The 18,216-nt window shown below is 50.1% G+C and overlaps 1 pseudogene; it reads right to left on the reverse strand.

The window, feature by feature from the left end:
- The window catches only part of LOC135207602 (multiple inositol polyphosphate phosphatase 1-like), a 73,152-nt pseudogene that overhangs the window by 4,594 nt on the left and 50,342 nt on the right, over positions 1-18,216 (reverse strand).

Below are 18,216 nucleotides of genomic sequence, written 5' to 3' on the forward strand. Positions count from 1 at the left end.
TCAGAAATTATTTCAAGGGTTACGACGCCTACAACGCTCATCTGGCAGAAGAAATATGACACCAAAAATTCAAAATAATCAATATTTGAAGGTTTATTTTAATGAAAAATGCAATAATAATGCAGTTTACATAGTTTATGATACACATAAAGCGTTAAAAGTAAGGTTTTCTTAGGATTTTTGACGATGTTCCGGCTTACGACGATTTTCGGCTTACGACACATCTCAAGAACGGAACCCCCGTCGTAACCCGGGGACTGCCTGTATTAATATTTATCATATCCTTAAAAAAATTAATACTGAAGAATGAAGCAAATATTCTAAAAGATAACAATAGCTATAACTAAGCATTCAGAGGATACTCAATCAAAGTCACGCCCTCAAACTTACCGAAAATGTCTGTAGATGTTGTTCATGGTCTCACAAGCAGTTTCCAAGTTCAGGGGCGTGCCATAACTATCTTCATAGTAATACTTCAGGTCCTGGTGATACTCCATAACCTAAGTACATTCAGAGACAAAGACTTGAGTATTAAAAAAAAGTTTCTTACTGATAATGTACAAAAAGTTAGAGTGCAGGAAGGTGTGTATTAATTACAAAATTACAATCAGAAGATGATAGAACTGCATCTATAACAATCAGAAGATGATAGAACTGCATCTATAACAAAAGAAAATACCAATGTACTCTTCCACAAGTGAACAGCAGGAAATCACTCAAAAGTGTAATATGGTCTTTAAAAGTTAAAGATGACAATATTTATAGTAGTAATGTAGGTATAGCAGATCGACTAAATGATTACCCTCCCACTGTATACTTTGAGGAAGATCCCTTAGAAGGTTCAGCGACTGACACCTCTTGTGATTTATATAAATATATATATTAAATTTCAAGAATGTCCTAGGGAGGGATGTAACCAGCCCAAGAAGAGTCTACTTAAGACTTAGAGGTCTGGAAAAACTAAGCCCTATTAATAATAATAAACTAGGGAGGGACTGGAAAAAAAAAATATCCCATTAACAAGGAACAAAAACCTGTGATGGATACATAATTCCTGCATTACTCTGTACAACAAATGTGGGTCATGACAAAGGAAGTGCAGATTCTGAAAAGGTGCTGACCTTCATGACCATCGTGTGGTGGGAAGATCATATTATATAATAAGGAAGCGGCTGAAAGATGTCTGATGAGAGAGAACAAGGAGCTGTTTATGAGAAAAGCAGTACGTAGATATGAAGTACTGCAGCAGGACAAAGACCAGTAAGAAAGCCAAAAAAGTCATGGAATATCTGAGGAATATATCAGTTACCTATATCTGCAGATTACAATTAACATATAGGGACAAGTATCTACTCACCAAGGATGAAAATAATGTACCATACAAAAAGATGACCTTCATAACTTTGACAGTATAAAGACACAATGACTTTGTTCAAAAAAATAATTTAATATTAATACAATAATCCACCATGAGAATCTCTGAGGCTGAACTCATCAATGCATCATTGGAATCTCAAATGGTTAATGGATAATCTTCAAATATTAATTATTAAAAATAGTTTTGTCATTTCAAGAAATAATCTTTACTGCAGTTGCCTCTTTCATTTTCAACAGACACTCATGATAGCCACAATATCTAGTTCCACTTAGTTGTATGTTTATGAAATGACATAATTTATACTTAATCATGATTTTTCCTATGTTTCTTAATGGTAAGTTCCACTTAAAACCTGGAAAACAGCAAATAATATAAACTTCAATTAGAAAATATGACAATTTGTCGAAAATTGCATTTTTCCTAACTATACAAACCTGAGGTCCTTTAACAATAGGAAGTAGCTAGCGGCAGCTGGAACGGTCGTAAGCTTCGAAGCAAGGGGAGGGGGAACGGGTAGTTAACTGCTTGTCCGACAGTCGCGCGCCGCGCGACTGGGAGGTAAACAAATCACTTTTGCTTTTGGCCCATGCAAAATACGCAGAGTGAGGGGTGGCATGAGGAGGGACTATATGTAAAGGACCTCAGGTTTGTATAGTTAGGAAAAATGCAATTTTCGACAAATTGTCATTTGTTCCGATACGTAATACAAACCATCGGTCCTTTAACAATAGGAAGACTCACTTCTTGGTGGGAGGAATATGACAATTTGTCCAAAATTGCATTTTTCCTAACTATACAAACCTGAGGTCCTTTTACAATAGGAAGGTACTAGCGGCAGCTGGATAGGTCGTAAGCTTTCGAACAAGGGGTTCGGTAGTTAACTGCTTGTCCGACAGGCGCGCGCGCGCGACTGGTAGGTAAACAAATCACTTTTGCTTTTGGCCCAAGCAAAAACTGCAGAGTGAGGGGTGGCATGAGGTGGGGCTATGTGTAAAAGGACCCAGGTTGGTTTGTATAGTTAGGAAAAATGCAATTTTGGACAAATTGTCATTTGTTCCGACACGGCATACAAACCTTCGGTCCTTTTACAATAGGAAGACTCACTTCTTGGTGGGAGGAATCTGAGTCTTTTGTGAACAGACTGGTGTTCGCCCAACCTTGGAATGCCTCCCTGGTCGTAAGAGCGAGGGAGGGATCCAAGCCTCTGTCCGATTGATCGGGGTGTGCACCGCAGGATCAATGGTCAGACCTCTGGACCAAGTACTAAGAGAGAGGCAAGCGTATCTCTTCGTACCAGCAAACAAGAACAAGTTCCTATTTGCAAGAGGCAACATAAAGTTATGGTTTGTCTCTTGTTGGCATCCACTTCCCCCCCCTTGTAGGAGGAAGTGGTGGATATTCGCTCCCATCCCTAGTGAAAGGGATAGGATGGGGCTCTGTCGAGTAGCTCACCGGCATCTCGTCCTTATCCAGCAAGGTGATGACCGTATCCCTCTACCCACAGGTAGAGGGGGAGAAAAAAGATAGGAAGAGAAGCCAGTCACTCTCTCATTCACTTATCTATTCTTACAGTCACACCAGGACTCGATGCTGTTCAGCCTGCTAGGGTCTGGGTTAGCTAGACAACGTGTTGAGCAGCCACCACGGGTCCTAAGGAAAACGATCCAAGGACCTGTGGGCAATATCCAAAAGGTAGAAGGAGGTGCCGGTGGTCTGGTTGTACCAGACCCCTGCCTTCAGTACCTGCGCCACGGAGAAGTTCTTGTGTAACTCGAGGGAGTGTCCTTCTAGGTCATCTTGGTGCTGACGAAGAGTCTTCAACACTCAGCCTGGGATGTCGAGTTTCTTCAGAAAGCGCGGTCGCGCTTTCACAGGACAAAGCAGCATCTCCTTCGCATCGAAGGCGGTGAAGTCCATTAGGGAGGGGATTGTGAAGGACTCTAACCGATCGTCAGGAACCGAAGGGTTCAGAGTCTTCGCTACGAATTCGGTACGAAATCGAGCGTCACGAATCCCCATCCCCTGGATGCTTGACTTCGCAGGAAAAGTCATGCAATTACCTCAGAGGAAAAGAAGGGAATGGTCGTATGACCTATCCCTCTTCTCAACTTCGGTGATGTCCTGTACCCATACTGGTCTATCCGTCTGCAGCGAAGTTGTTGTTCTCGGTAAGTGGATAGGACACCGACACTCAATGTTGGGTGTCGATGGTATGGGTACTGTGACAAGCCGTTAGGACGAAGAAAAGATTGTTATGGAACAACCGAACTAAGTCCACAGCGAAGTTCGTAACAGACTTGGGCGCTCCGACAGCTGCCGACTGACTGCGTTCGGTAGGAGGCAAGTTGTCCAAGCACCCGAGCAAGTCACGTGACCTTCGCCTTAAAAGGGTTATGCCAAGAGACTAAACAAATAATTTGTTCGTCACCGATGCCAGAAGGCAAGGTGATGACTCTCTTAAGGCATGTGCCCAACAGGCGAAAGTCACTTGCCTTCTAGAGACCGAGGTCCTTGATGGCAAGATAACTCATAGTATAGTTGATTCTCGCTAAGGAGAAACAACACTGTGTCGTTGAAGACGAAGGTGTACAGAAATGCAACCTACGTCTTCACAGCTGAACCGAGAGAAGGATTCTCAGATTCTGAACCTGTGCTACAAAGACTGAGAACGCTAACCGCTATTCATTGCTGTCCGGTGAGGATCGTAGTTGCAATAAAAGCGGAGCGCTTTTCAGTAATGAAGACAGGGAAATACTGCCTGAAGAACTGCTTCTCATGGGCTGAACATTTGGAAGTAGAGCTGTCAGGTCGGAGAGTAGGCGATGTCTTCTGACATATCTGTTAATTCGGGGCGAGCAATGAATATTGCACACCTACGAATACGAGATATTTTGAAGACAAACTCAGATGTCTGCAAAAAATCATTCGCATTATCGCGGTGCGATGCAGCGGTTGACTAGTACAGACTTCTGTTACCGTGCGGTAAACAGAAAGATGAAAGAGTCCAAGAGATATCTCTGTTAAAAATTCTCGCAATGTCGAAGGCGATGAAATCGAGCGTCACAGCAGTAGATGGTCCTTCATTATTGCGAGAATCCCCGTTAATCAGAGACCTAAGTCCATGATTGTTAGGCAGAGATACGGTTCGGTAGTCAATCAAACCAGGGGAGAGAGAGACGTAACCGACCGTGCATCTCCGAGACCTAGCTGATACTGAGCCGCTATCAGGCAGTTCAATACGCAGTAGCTCTCGTGACTCGTCATCCTGAGTTGCCAGGTAATCCATTATTCCACGAAGGAATGCGTTCGGCTAGAACCATCGAGCATAAAAGAATACGCTCGGGCAATTATATTTAACCGAAACGGATTCGGTAAATACTAAAGCTGATTTGGTGTTGTCATGACAATACCAAGTATCTAAAATCGAAACTGATAACTGCTGGGAGGTTGCAGGCAACCCCGAGTTACAGTTCAATTAGATACAATTCGTCTCGGTCACAAACCGTAGAGTTTAACTACGGTATGCGCCTACCCCCCGGACAATTCAACTGTTAAAAGAATCATGTCGCGAGGGTAATATACGTAGTATATTTGTAGGTTCTGTACCGACGACCTCCATCCTAAATTCTTTTCCCCCTCGAGGAATGAGAATAAGGATTGGAGATCGACCACCTTCGTTCTCTAGTCAGAGAGTGAAGGAGAAGTCTTTCAAAAGAAAGCTTCAATGGTGAACAGAATACCGAAGACGATAGTTCAAGCCAAACTGGAAGTTCCCGTCCGTTCTTCTCTATTCCAGGTTAAACGCCTACTGTGAGATACTCTTCTTTCAGCAGCAGTCTTCTTCCAAATGCTAGAAATTACAGGAATTCGAGCATAAGAGAGGTTCCCGATTATCGTGTAACAATTATCGGGGATTCTCGCTCACTTTGGACCGTGGTCTCGCCTAAGTGTTTGGAGATCGTAAAAAACTCGAACACTCTGAGTGCGCTAGAAATTCCGTAGAATTCTAAGCACTCTGCGAAAACCCCCCAACCGAATTCGTCAAACGATATCGGCTTGGTGGTTCCTCTCGATTCCCGTAGGAATCGAGAAAGGGGCAGGATCCTCCTCAACAACCGGGGCTTACGTCAGGTAGGACCCGAAGGTCCCCCCGGTAGCGCAGCCCCTAACGTGGGATCTTACAGAGAAATCTCTGTAGGATCCCTCCCCTTTCCCTCGTAGCCGTAAGGAGAGAGGGAATGGGGGAGGAATTGGATACTGGCTCGCCTTCCCAGCGGAACTAGCAGTTGGAGAAGAAAAGGAGCAGCCATCGCCTTACGGCGATGGCCTCTCAGAGCCTGGGAAAACGTATCGTCAGGAGGAAAACGTTTTCCCCCTCCCCCGAGGAGGGTTACGAACTCATACTGTAGGTAAGGGTCTGCCGCCACTGTGAACGTCGTCTGGGTGGGGCTGATCGACACCTGACAGGAGAGAGCCGATACCGTCCTCCGACTCATTCCAGTCCTCGTCGAGGTCGAAACCCCAGGAGGACCGAAGGGGTATTCAAATACGGTGTCCGAAGACACGTAGAAACGCCTCTGTCGCAGTAGAGGAAGTGAAGTAGCTTGTTCGACCGGCCAGAACTGAGAGAGCCTTCTTGTCCGGAGACGAGAGACTACCTGGTTCAACACAGTCGGCAAGCTCCGATCGCGGCAGACCCACCGTCGATTTTGGGTTCCCTCTCGGAGCCCCAAAACGACTCGAGCCGAGACGTGGCTCTGCTGGTGGGAGCGGCGATCCTTCCCCGAGGTCGTTGTGCTGACGAATCAGCGCCATAACCTCGGCAAAGTTCCTCTAGATCTCGGAAGTCACAGCATCTTAAAGAGTGGGACCGTTAAGCCCTTCGAACAAGAGCATATTCCGAGAACCTTCCTCCTAAGACGGGGGAACAGCGACAGCCCTCTCGGTCTTCCCCATCCACTTGCGCATACGTCCTGGCCGGTCCAAGAACCGTGCCTGGCACGTAGGGCGTCGTGGTGGGATCATGAGGGGCGCACCCCTCACGATCACTCCTCAATACCTCGCTCCTCCCGGTGTAACCCGAGGAGGTTGAAGGTACGGGAGAGGCAGACCTGACGCTCCCTCGTCGCTCGCTGGCAGAACCAGCAGGCTTGGAGGGCTGCAGGCGATCGTCAACCCGCGGTGGCGATCGAGCTGCAGGCCTGGTCGAACCGTCTCGCTGTGGAGAACGGCTGGACTGAGCCCACAGCGACCCCCGATCTCGAGTGTCAGAAGAGCTGGTGCTGGTTGCCGTACCCGATCGCTCTCTGTGAGAGCGACGGTCAGGCGACCTGCAGGCTCCACTGTCACAGTGAGACCGGTGCTTGTCCTCACGGCACGTCACGTCGCTGGTTCCAGCCGTGGCTGGCACCGGCGAACGGGAGGACCTCTTCCCAGCCTCAGCCCGTGGCCGGTCGTGGACCGTCACGTCCCCGGGTAGCCAGCTGTTCGCCGCGAGAGTGAGAGCTGGTCTGGTGAGAGTCGCAGTGTAGGCGGTCTGTCACCAGTCTTCCGCCCCTGTGCCGTGAACCTGACGCTGAGCGGACTCAGAGGTCTGGTTCCTGGCTGCACGGTCGCTGGTAGGCGACCGTACACTCGGTACCTCCCGCGAACGAGAGTCCGAGACGGACCCTGATGCAGTGGCAGAACCACTGGACACCAGGCGAGGAAGTACCGGTGTTAGCCGGTACCCCTCTGGTCCCCCGTAGTCTTCTTCCTTGCGGAAGAAGAGACGGGCCCCGCTCCCGAAGGAGCAGGAGGACCAGCGGAAGGAACCCTCCCGTCCCAGCCCGAGGTGAGGACGGGTCCCGAGAAGCTCCCGAGGGAGACTCTTAGGAGGAGGAGGCAACCTTCTTCTTCCTCGGCTGTGAAGCCTTAGAAGTCGAAGGGGAAGAGGCGGCAGCCGACGACGATGAAGAAGATGAAAGACGACGACGACGACACCTTCCTCCTCTTCTTCGTCAGCTTCCTCAGGACAGACGTAAGATCTGCTATCCAGGGCGGAGCCGGGGCTGCTGTAGCCGAAAGCCACAGGGACCGGACGCACCTGTACAGACAGACCAAAGTCTGGGGTAGTACCACCACGAACAGGGACATCAGCAGGTATGGGCATCTCAGGAACAGCAGGCACAGCCAGCACAGCATCGGTAGGGACAGCCAGCGCAGCAACGGCAGGGACAGCCAGCGCAGCAAACGGCAGGGACAGCCAGCGCAGCAACTGCATGGACAGTCAGCCCAGAATCGGCAGGTACGGCAGGCAGCACCGGAAACACAGGAAGTGGAGCAGCAGCCAGCAACATCCTGGTACCGGCGGCAGGTCCAGGGCGAGCTCTAGGGCAGCGGAAGTGTGGTCGCTGCAGCGCGGCAACCACGAGCGGCGGCGGCACGCCCCCCTCTCGGTACGGCGAACGGCACTTTCACAGCGGCTGTAGGCAAGACTGTTACCACGTGAGGCGAGTACACCAGGTGAGGAGGGACGTCGTCACCTGGAGCGTGGTCACCACTCCATGGGTGACCGCAGTAGGCCCAGACATAGAACCGCAGCCCCTGGACACTAGCACGCCCTGCAAATGGAAGGACGCCCATACCTCACCAAGGTCCACCCTCGTGGCAGTAGCACCTGCGGAAATAACAGTAGTAGCGATTAGTGGGGGGGAAGTCCCCTCGCGCGGGGGGGTGAGCCCTCTCCGAACGAGTGGAAGACCCCGAATACAATTGTACATCGGGCACCGAGCGCCCTCCCCGCGCGCTCGACGGACGAAGCGAGAAGAACGCCGATAACCTCCCCCCCCCCCCAAGGGGAAGGGCCATCTGTGGGAGCTGAGCGGGGGGGGGTTCTCGTTCCCCACCCCCCGCACAGCAACACCCATGTACCCAACAACAATATAAGAGCCCGAGAGCAATCGTGCCATCGGCCCGAATGCAAGGGCATAAGGATCAAATCCCTGACTGAGCGGAACTTGAACCAAATATATTGATGCAATCAATAATAAGGAATAAATGAAAAAGCATCTTGCATTACGATTCACTTCACAATGAATAAGGGCTCGGATCGAGCGCATTTTGCGCCTCGGTACCGAGCGCAAGGTAAAAGGATCCATTCCTACCTTTATGGATCAAGGTTTATGGAAACCTTGATCCATAATGAATTGATGCAATCAAAAAAAAAATATGAAAATGAAAAAGAATACTGCGCTTGCGATTTCACTTCATACAAATAAAAAGGGAAGGATCAATTCCCGGGAATTAGCGGAAACATTGATCCCAATAAACAATGCAATCTCAATAAAATATGATAGAAAAGAACTGCACTTGCGATTTCACTTCATTCAAATAAAAGGGGAAGGATCAATTTCCGGGTAAGCTCGGAAACTGATCCAAAATGAGTATTGCTACAATCAAAATAAAATATATAAAATGAAAAAGAATACTGTACTTGCGATTCCACTTCCATACAGAATAAGTTTCCGTGCCGAGCTCATTCGCTCGGCAACGGGCATACAGGTCAAAAAATATAAATGAAAAGAGCACTTACTTACGATTTTCATCTACACATTTCCAACCCAAATATACGCTTCGGAGCGAGCGCTCCCGCCCTCGGCACCGAGCATACACAATACGAGGATCATTTCTGGGAAAATGAATTCCCGCACTTACGCCCTTCAGTCCCGGCACTCGGGTAATCGGAGGGCGTGGTGAAACCAAGATCCTTTAATTCACACTTGAATTCAATGGAAATAAATATGAAATGATTGTACTTACAATTCAGTTTCACTAGCTAAATGAGAGAAAAACACAACCATGCGAAAGCAACGACGATGAAGCGGGCAGAGAGCGATGATACACGTCCACACCCAGCAGAGGCCGAAAGCAAAAGTGATTTGTTTACCTACCAGTCGCGCGCGCGCGCCTGTCGGACAAGCAGTTAACTACCGAACCCCTTGTTCGAAAGCTTACGACCTATCCAGCTGCCGCTAGTACCTTCCTATTGTAAAAGGACCGAAGGTTTGTATGCCGTGTCGGAACAACTGAGTCTTTTGATGAACAGACTGGTGTTCGTCCATCCCTGGAATGCCTCCCTGGTCGTAAGAGCGAGGGAGGGATCCAAGCCTCTGTCCGATTGATCGGGGTGTGCACCGCAGGATCAATGGTCAGACCTCTGGGCCGAGTACTAAGAGAGAGGCAAGCGTATCTCTTCGTACCAGCAAGCAAGAACTTGTTCCTGTTTGCAAGAGGCAACATAAAGTATGGGTTGTCTCAAGCTGGCATCCACTTCCTCCCCCTTGTTGGAGGAAGTGGTGGATATACGCTCCTATCCCTAGTGAAAGGGATAGGATGGGGCTCTGTTGAGTAGCTCACCTGCATCTTGTCCTAATCCAGCAGGGTGACGACCGTGTCCCTCTAACCACAGGTAGAGGGGAAGAAAAAGATGGGAAGAGGAGCCAGTCACACTCTCATTCACTCATCCATTCTTACGGTCACACCAGGACTCGATGCTGTTCAGCCTGCGAGGGTCTGGGTTCGCTACACAACGTGTTGAGCAGCCACCACGGGTCCCAAGGAAAAGATCCAAGGACCTGTGGGTAATATCCCGAAGGTAGAAAGGAGGGCATGTGGTCTGGTTGGACCAGACCCCTGCCTTCAGTACCTGCGCCACGGAGAAGTTCTTGCGGACAAGGCAGCATCTCCTTCGCATCGAAGGCGGTGAAGTCCATTAGGGAGGGGATTGTGAACGACTCGAACCAATCGTCAGGGACCGAAGGGTTCTGAGTCTTCGCTACGAAGTTCGGTACGAAATCGAGCGTCACAGATCCCCATCCCCTGGATGCTTGACTTCGCAGGAGAAGTCATGCAGTTCCTCAGAGGAAAGAGACAAATAGTCGCATGACCTATTCCTCTTCTCTACTTCGGTGATGTCCAGTACCCATACTGGTCTGTCCGTTTGCCACGAAGTCTCTCGCATCCTCCTATCCCCATGCAGCGAAGTTCTCGGTAGTGGATAGGACACCGACACTCCATGGTGGGTGTCAATGGTATGGGTACTGTGACAAGCTATTAAAACGAAGTAATGATTGCTCTGTAACAACCAAACTAAGTCAACAGCGTAGTTCGTAACTGACTCGGCCGCTCTGACAGCTGCCGACTGACTGCGTTCGGTAGGAGGCAAGTTGTCAAAGCATCCGAGTAAGTCACGTGACCTTCGCCTTTAAAGGGTTATGCCGAGAGACCAAACAAATAATGTATTTGTTTGTCACCAATGCCGGACAGCGAGGTGATGATTCTCTTAAGGCATGTGCCCAACAGGCGAAAGTCAATTGCCTTCTAGAGACCGAGGTCCCTGAAGGCAAAACATCTCATGGTTGTTGAATCTCAGCTAAGGAGAAACAACACTATGTACCGTTGAAGACGAAGGTAGATATTGAATGCAACCTACGTCTTCACAGACGAATCGAGAGAAGGATTCTCAAGATTCATAACCTGTGCTTACAAATGACTGAAAACGCTAACCGCTATTTCATTGCTGTCCGGTGAGAAGTCGTAGTTGCAATGAAAGCGGGGCGTTCTTCAGTAATGAAAACACAGGGGAAAGCCGCCTGAAGAACTGCTTCTCATGGGCTGAACATTTGGAAGTAGAGCTGTCAGGTCGGAGAGTAGGCGATGTCTTCTGACACATCTCGTAATTCGGGTTGAACAATGAACAATTGTACACCTACGAATACAGAATATTTTTGAAGACAAAGTCAGATGTCTGCAAAATCATTCGCATTATCGCAGTGCGATGCAGCGGGAGACTTGTACAGACTTCTGTTACCGTGCGGTAAACAGAAAGATGAAAGAGTCCAAGAGATATCTCTATTGAAAATTCTCGCAATGTCGAAGGCGATGGAATCTAGCTTCACAGCAGTAGATGGTCCTTCATTATTGCGAGAATCCCCATTACTTCAGAGACCTAAGTCCATGATTGTTGGGCAGAGATACGGTTCGGTAGTCAATCAAACCAGGGGCCAGAGAGAGACATAACTGACCGTGCATCTCGGAGGCCCAGCTGATACTGAGGCTGCTGTCAGGCAGTTCAATACGCAGTAGTTGAGCCTGAGCTCTCGCCGACTCGTCATCCTGAGTTGCCATGTAATCCATTATTCCATGAAGGAATGCGTTCGGCTAGAACTACCGAGCATAAAAAGATATGCTCGAGCAATTATATTTAGGCGAAATGAATTTCGTAAATATAAAAGTTGAAATGGTGTTGTCGTGACAAAACCATAAGTATAATAAAATTGAAACTGAAAAACTCCTGGGAGGTTGCAGGCAACCCCGAGTTGCAGTTCAATTAGAATACTTCTCTTCTAAGTCGCAATCCGTAGATAAACTAGGATATGCGCCTACCCCTCGGACAATTCAACTGCTTAGTAGAATCATGTCACGAGGTTAATATACGTAGTATATTTTGTAGGATTCTGAACAACGATCTCCATCCTAAATTCTTTCCTTCAAGAAAACAAAATAAGGATTGGAGATCGACCACCTTCGATCTCTATCAAAGAGTGAAAGGAGAAGTCTCCTCGAAGGAAAGCTTCAATGGTGAACAGATACTAAGACGATAGTTCAAGCCAAACTGGATATTCTTCCCGTCCGATCTTCTCTATTCCATGAGGTTGGTCGCCTACTGTAAGATAGTTTTTCTTTCAGCAGCAGTCTTCTTCCCAATGCTAGAAATCCAGGAATTTCGAGCATAGGCGAGGTTCCCGATTATCATGTATCATCGGGGATTCTCGTCTCGCTCACTTTAGACCGTGGTCTCGCCTAAGTGTTTGGAGATCGTAAAAAACGCGAACACTCTGAATGCACTAGAAATTCCTTAGGGGTGGGGGGGGGGGAATTCTAAGCAGTCTGCGAAACCCCCACCGAATTCGTCAAACGATATCGGCTGGTGGTCCTCTCGATTCCAGTAGAAATCGAGAATGGGGCAGGATCCCTCCTCAACGACCCGGGGCTTACGTCAGGTAGGACCCGAAGGTCCCCCCGGTAGCGCAGTCCCGAACGTGGGATCCTACCGAGAAATCTCTGTAGGATCCCTCCCCTTTCCCTCGTAGCCGTAAGGATAGAGGGAATGGGGGAGGAATTGGATACTCGCTCGCCTTCCCAGTGGAACTAGCAGTTGGAGAAGAATAGGAGCAGCCATCGCCTTGCGGCGATGGTCTCTCAGAGTCTGGGAAAACGTATCGTCAGAGAAAACGTTTTCCCAGCGGAGGGTTACGAACTCTCACTGTAGGTAAGGGTCTGCCGCCACTGTGAACGTCGTCTGGGTGGGGCTGATCGACACCTGACAGGGGAGAGCCGATACCGTCCTCCGACTCATTCCAGTCCTCGTCGAGGTCGAAACCTCTCAGGAGGACCGAAGGAGTATTTAAATACGGTGTCCGAAGACACGTGAAACGCCGCTGTCGCAGTAGAGGAGGTGGAAGTAGCTTGATCGACCGGACCAGAACTGAGCGAGCCTTCTTGTCCGGAGACGAGAGACTCTGGTTCGAGACCAGGAATCTGGCAAGTTTCTCCGATCGCGGCAGACCCACCGTCGGTTTGGGTTCCCTCTCGGGCCCCAAAACGACTCGAGCAGAGACGTGGGGGCTCTGCTGGTGGGAGCGGCAATCCTTCCGCAAGGTCATTATGCTGACGAATCAGCTTAATGACTTCTGCAATTTCCTCTGTATCTCGGGAGTAAACCGCGTCTTGCGGAGTTAGGACCGTCCAGTCCTTCCAACAAGAACGATCCCGAGATACTCCTCCTTACGAAGGAGGAATAGCGGCAGACCCCTGACGGTCGCCTCCAGCTACTTGCACGTATGTCCTGGTCGGTCCTAGAACCGTGCCTGGTCCATACGGCGTCATAGCGGGATCGCGAGTGGCGCACCTCTCGCGAATCACTCATAGGTACCTCGCTCCTCCCGGTGTAGCCCGAGGAGGTTGAAGGTACAGGAGAGGCAGACCTGACGCCCCCCCCCCTAGCTCGCTGGCAGGACCAGCGTGCTTGGAGGGCTGCTGCTGATCGTCAACCCGCGGTGGCGATCGAGCAGCAGGCCTAGCCTTGCCGCTCGCCTGGGGCGAGAGGCTCGGCTGAGAACGTCGACGCTGATCTCTAGCGTCAGGCGAGCTGTTGCTGGTTACCATCTTCGCCCGGTCCCGATGGGAGCGGCTCAGGTGACCTGCTAGGTTCGCTGTCGCGGTGAGACCGGCGAGCGTCCTCTCGGCGCCAACGTTCGAGCCGCTGGTACCAGCCGTGGCTGGTACTGACGGCCGCGGGGACCCTTCCTCGCCTCAACTCGTGGCTGGTCAGCGACCGTCACGTCAACCCGAGCAGCCAGCTGGTCGCTGCGAGAGCGTCCACTGGCCTGACGAGAGTCGTCTTGCACGACCCTCTCGCCAGTCTTCTGCTCCGCGCTTCGGTCTTGACGGCGAGCGAGCTCGGGCGTCAAGACTTTGGCTGGACGGTCTCTCGCGGGGAGGAGACCGTCCACTCGTACTTCTCGCTAACGAGAAGCCGAGGCGGATCCTGGTTTATTTAGCGGCAGAACCGCTAAAACCAGGCGCAGGAAGTGCCAGCCGAAGCTGGTACTCCTCTGGTCCCCGTCTTCTTCTCCTTGGTAGAAGAAAAGACGGGCCCTGTTCCCGAGGGAGCAGGAGGACCAGCAGAAGAGCTCCCCGAATCGCCGGAGCGAGACGGGCCCTTAGAAGGTCCCGAAGGAGCCTTCTTAGGGGGAAAACCCGGGTTACCAGCTGGTCGCTGCAAGAGCGGCCGCTGGCCTGGCAAGAGTCACCTGAGCGTCTCTCACCAGCCTTCTGCTCCGTGCCGCGTCTTGGCGCCGAGCGAACTCTGGCGCCGAAACTTGGCTGCACGGTCTCCCGAGGGAGAACGTACACTCGGGATCTCTTGCGAACGAGAGACCGAGCCGGAACCTGGCGTAGCGGCATCGCCGCTAGCACCAGGCGAGGAAGTACCAGAGCTAACCGATACTCCTCTGGTCCCCGTCTATCTCTTCCTTACGGAAGGGGAGACGGGGGCCCGCTCCCGAAGGAGCAGGAGGACCAGCAGAAGGACCCCCGTCCCACCGAGGTGGGACGGGCCCTTAGAAGTTCCCAGAAGGAGACTTCTTAGGGGGGAAGGCAGCCTTCTTGTTCTTCGGCTTATGGGCCTTAGAAGTCGAAGGGGAAGAGGCAGCAGCAGACGATGAAGACGAAGATGACAGCTTCCTCTTCTCCTCTTCCTCGTCAGCTCACGCAGGTACAGTCGTCAGGTCCTCCATCCAGGCCGGAGCCGGGGCTATTGCCGAAGCAACACGGCCCGACTGCACCTGTCCGGAAGGACCTGGGACTGGGGAAGACACACCGTGGGCAGGACCAGCATGGACAGGCACAGGAACCAGGAGCGACAGGAACAGCAACCAGCTCAGGAGCGGCAGGAACAGCGGCAGCGGTAGACCCAGAAGGGACAGCCAAGCCAACAGCGGGAATCACATCATGCGGCAGGTACGGCAGGCCCAGCGATCGCCTCGTAGAATCATCGGCAGCCAGCGGAACCTGGGTCCTGGCGCCCGGTCCCCGGGGCGAGCTGCTGGAAACAGCGGAAGTCTGGGGCAGGCAACACGAAGAAAACAGGCGGCGGCGGCAACCCCACCTCGGTACGGCTGCGGCCCTAGTAGCGGCAGACGGCGTCATCGACACAGCATGGGGAGTGTAGACCAGGAGGGGGGGGAGCAGCATAGCGGGCCGTGGTAGTAGTGGAGACCGCCCCAGACCTCGCTAGACGCTGCAGCAGCCCGTGGATGCTAGGCACGCCCTGCTCCTCCGCGGTGGTCCATACCTGTCCAAGGTCGTCTCCCACGGATGTAGCACCTGCGGTAACATAGATAGATTAGTAAGAGGCGTTACCTCACGCACGGTGGGAAGACATGCCCCACCCCGAACGCAAGGAAGACCCCAAATACAAAATCAACGAAGAAGCTGAGCGGGGGGCAGGAAGGAAGACGAAGAATCGGATACCAAGGGAGTCGCGGGAGAGCTTTCCGACGACTTCCTGCAGACCTTCGCTTCCCCCACCCCGCACAGCAGTGAAAAGTAATATGAAAATGAAACAGAATACTGCCCTTGCGATTTCACTTCATAGAACTTAAAGGGGAAAAGATCAATTCCCGGGTAAGAACGGAAAACTTGATCCAATAATATGATGCTATCATAAAATATATATGAAAATGAAACAGAATACTGCACTTGCGATTCATTTCATAATAAAAAAAAAAAAAAAAAAACGTAAGGATCAATTCCCGGGTAAGAACGAAAATTGATCCAAATTAAATTTCATGCAAATAAATAAATGAAAATGAAAAGAATATTGCAATTGCGAATCCACTTTCATTGCATTCTATTATACAAAATTAAAAGGCTCGTGCCGAGCGCAACACACTCTCGGTAACGAACGCACAGGGCAAACATATAATGAAAAGGAGTACTTTACATTTTCGCCTCCCAAAATACATGACTCGGCGCGAGCGCGCCCGCCCTCGGCACCGAGGCATAATTCAAGGGTTCAATTCATGAAAAGAGAGGAAATCGCCGCATCTACGGCGATAACTCCATGTTGGTTCATAATTAAGTAATGAAAATGAAAACAGTGTACTTACAGTTTCATTTTCAAGTCAAACAAACCATTAGTTAGAAAACACAATATAAACAAAGCTACGACGATGAAGCGGGCAGAGAGCGATGACGAACACGTCCTTCACACCCGCGGCCGAAAGCAAAAGTGATTTGTTTACCTCCCAGTCGCGCGGCGCGCGACTGTCGGACAAGCAGTTAACTACCGTTCTCCCTTGTTCGAAGCTTACGACCGTTCCAGCTGCCGCTAGCTACTTCCTATTGTTAAAGGACCGATGGTTTGTATTACGTATCGGAACAAAATATAAATATGAATTAGCAAATAATACAAATACGAATTAGCAATTTAAAACAAAAAGTACACAGAAGATGCACAAACCTCAAAATCTTCAGAAGAGAAGGAAGAACACCAGGGGACTCTTTCGAGTTGGCACACCAGGCAGTTTCATAACGACACTCATCATAAATTGACTCGATCTGTCCTGTGATAATGAATTGTAAAAATTAGATTTCTGGGCTTGGCCGTGTCGCTCCGTGAAATAGGTTCCTTTAGCACTATTTCTAAGGTAAAATATTGTTATAATACCAGAGAACCGTTAAATTGGAAATGCCAGAATATTCTGGCTCACTCACCTTTATTATAAGGTGTCGGTATGGTTTCTGGGGAGAGTGAAACCACTACAACGGGTCCCTTTTCAATTAGCCTCTCCCTACATCAAAAAAACCTCAAAAAGAGAGGAGCCGACCTAAGGCTCACTACCTGCTACCGTGTAGGTACGCCTCTGATGCATTCCTTGATAGCACTACTTCGCTGCACACGCGTTTTATTTTGCTGTGTTGTGTTTCTCGCTTTTTTGGAATTTTATTTCACCATGGATCATCAATCTGCTTCTGCATCCAAGTTAAGTACTGCTATTATAGTTGACACTATTTAGGGGCTGCCTTTGGCATGTTTAACCGAATTATTTAGGTTTTTATGAGTCGACGACCCACGCGGCGCCGGCCCCGAGCCACCATAGCAGCATGCTCCTTTGTGTCTCCTCCTTTCTTGTCTCACATGGTCTGCTTGAATTATTATAGCAGTATTGTTATGTCATTAATTTTTTTATTATTATTGGTGATGCATTATTGACGATTGTGTCTCTACACGGGGGATTCTACCAAACACGTGTTCCCGTTTTTTAACCTTTCGGAACCCGACCGATCCAGTTTTTATGCATGCATGTTCCTTTTGGTTAGGTTACCTTCTTAGGCTTTGTGAGACTATGCTAGTCCTACTTTTAGTCCTAGCGTACCCTGGCTGCCTGTCCCGCGTTTATTCGTCACGACACTAGGCCAGCTGCTCGGAGTTTTCTGGGTCTTGACCACCCTTACCGGTTGGTCATACCTAGTCCCTCCAGGATGTTTTACTCTTTCTCTTCATCTCATTTTATTTCCTTTCCCCCTTGTATACTGTAGATTTCATTTTATTTTATCTCATTTCTGTGAGTCGGCTTCGGTTGGCCTATAAGCCTTCCTTTTGCCTGGCCTTCTTCACCTCGTGGGTGCCCGCACCCAACCGTGAGAAGTCCAGGCGATCACGTAGTAGCCACCACGCTACCGCACCTCTCCCTCCCCCCCAACCATCTCCCATCCAGGTGGGGTGATATCTCGCTCACGTTGTCACTGACAACCGATCCGATTTACCCCTCGGGGTGGAGGTGGAGGGAGACCCCCACGGGGACCCAACTTGTGCGGGTGGTGCTACCCAGCCGTTCTCATCCCAGAGTAGGGGAGGAGCTCGGCTCTGCCCAGCCTCGGCCGGCCACCAGGCTCGGGTGAGCTTGGCTTCCCTTGGCTCTCTGGGCCATACCCTTGCCCTCAGTCACTCCCTCCCGCCCGCTCTGGCGGAAATAGGATTCCGGCATAGCCGCATTCCTTGAGGGTGATGACTATGCGGAGGCTCCAGCCTCCGACGGGCTTACATTATTTCATTTATCACCTTATAATTTCTTTTCTTTGTATTTATCTTAGTTTTACTCTCGAAGCCAATGGGCTTCTCTGGGAGCTATACCCCTCCCTTTTAGTTTAAGTGTTATGGCGGAGTCACCAAGCTCCGCCGCCTCACCCGATCTCTCCCATCTCGACACCCGGTACCTGCTTGGACTACT

The sequence above is a fragment of the Macrobrachium nipponense genome, chromosome 32, assembly GCF_015104395.2.
Source record: "Macrobrachium nipponense isolate FS-2020 chromosome 32, ASM1510439v2, whole genome shotgun sequence".
Classification (NCBI taxonomy): Eukaryota; Metazoa; Arthropoda; class Malacostraca; order Decapoda; family Palaemonidae; genus Macrobrachium; species Macrobrachium nipponense.